The sequence below is a fragment of the Gadus macrocephalus genome, chromosome 12 (genome assembly GCF_031168955.1).
Source record: "Gadus macrocephalus chromosome 12, ASM3116895v1".
Taxonomy (NCBI): Eukaryota; Metazoa; Chordata; class Actinopteri; order Gadiformes; family Gadidae; genus Gadus; species Gadus macrocephalus.
Window position 1 is genome coordinate 24,238,183 of NC_082393.1, and position 2,156 is coordinate 24,240,338.

Here is a 2,156-nt window from a genome sequence, read left to right on the forward strand (position 1 = left end):
TGTGAGCAGCAGGGATGCCCAGCGGTAACAGATTGTAGGCCAGTAGTGGCCGTGCATCTCCCGCCCGTCTAACAGAGGAGATAAAGAGGAGAGCGATAGCCTTTCACCCGGAACGACCGTTCTCCCGTTCCAGCTTTCTTAATTTCCTTGTTAAGGGATAAATATGTTCTGCAGATCGACCTCACTGTCCTCTTTTTAGTATATATTTTCTTTCCTTAAAAGAGTGACATTTTAAAGCGGAGACATTTTTTAAAGATAATTGCTCATTTATTTCCGATAGCTCAGGGGTATTTTTTAAATCCATTCAGAACACAGGTGTGTTCTGAATGTTAACACTTGTGCGAGCTGTTATTCAGCAATTCTTAAAAAAATTCTAGCGGCAGTTATTTTCTTAACTCTCCGCCGCCGCCTCTTTCCTTCCAGCGGACGTGCATCAATAATTTTCCATGTATTATTTTTAACGATTCGCTGGAATTCACATATCCAATTCCCTTCAAAAGAAACAGGTATGCACTGTAGATAAGGCAAAACAAAATGCAAAACCCAAGAATGGGAATGTATAAAATATGGTGTTTTAAAGGATTAACAATTAAAAGCCTCCTTGTTCACCTTGCCATTCCTGTTCTGTTCCCCTGCTAAGTAATCACAGGATGAAGCCAGGGAGACAGGAAAGCCAAAACTGGCTCTGATATGCAAATGAGCCTGCACTTGCTCGTTTGTCATTGGCTAATTGGTCTATGTGTGTGCGCAAGTGTGAGTGTGTGTGTGTGTGTGGGTGTGGGTGTTTGTGTACTAGTTTGTGTGTGTGTGCGTGTGTGTCTGTGTGTGTGTATGGGGCCATCTTTATGTGCATCCATTTTAAGTGTCTGTTTCTAGGTGTCTTAGGGGGGGGGGGGAGTTGTGCTGCATGTATGCACCCACCTTTGCCATTATGTGTGTGTGCATCTCTAGCATCTATCTAGGGGTGTGTGTGTGTGTGTGTGTGTGTGTGTGTGTGTGTGCGTGTGCGCGTGTGCGTGTGTGTGCCTCTAGCATCTATCTAGGTGTGTGTCTGTGTGTGTATGTGTGTGTGTGTGTGTGTGTGTGTGAGTGTGTGCCTTTATGTGCGAGTGGGGACTTGTAAACGTCTCGCTGCAGACAAATGGCCCTGTACATCGTTGGGGAGGGTGAGTTATACGAGGTTAGTATGATTCATTCTAAACAACAGGGGAGCGTGAGGTCTCCGGTGGGCCGTTGCTCCCGCCAGCGAGAGGAGAATCCCCCTCGACGTCGTCGGGGCGATGGAGGTGACGGAGGTGTCTGCTGTCCCTCACCCGCTGTCATTAATACCCAGAGCCTCTTCAGCTCAAACCCAGATTGCCTGGAGCAGCAGAGTGGTTGGAAACACTTAGCCGGAGCTGCACATCAGGCTGAGAGCCCGGTCGCTGACACACTCGTTTCTCCGCACACTCCCTCAGATCAGCCGCTAATTTAACGCGGGAGAGCGCAAAGGTAAGGGAAATGAGGGAAACAAGCGGGGTGAAACGGTCGGCTGCGGGCGTCGCCGGCCCATCACTATGTAAACATAGCCTCGCCAAACACGCACGCACGCACGCATGCTCGACACATGCACGCACACGCACGCACACGCACAAACGTAAAGGAAGTTTGATGCAGCTAAATGTGAACAGTGTAAAATAAGTGTCCCTAAACGTCCTATTTTCAAACCAAATTAATTGGACATGCCTTTTGGAATTTCATCCCGATAATGCCAGCACTATTGATGTTGTGAGGAAGGCAATGGGTGCGCAGAGAAGAGTGGATGTGACGTCTCTTGAGGCAGGGCATGCTGAGCTATGCTATTCTACTGTATTCTATTCTTTGGGGTTAATTGTTATTCCATGCAGATGTTTTATCAGTTTGCAGCGGTGGTGCATGTGTGTGTGCGTGCGTGCGTCCGTGCGTGCGTGTGCGTGCGCGTGTTTGTGTATGTGTGTGTGAGCGAGTGAGTGCTGGAAGCTGAAATCTTCTTAGGTAGCCGCATCTCTCCTCTTTTCTGTGTCCACTGGTGAGCCATTCGTCACATGGTCTTGTCTCGTTAGGGTTGGCCGGGGTTGGGCTCCCAGCATCTGGCTGACTTGTTTGTGGCCAACTACTCTCTGAGGCTGCTTTGGTCT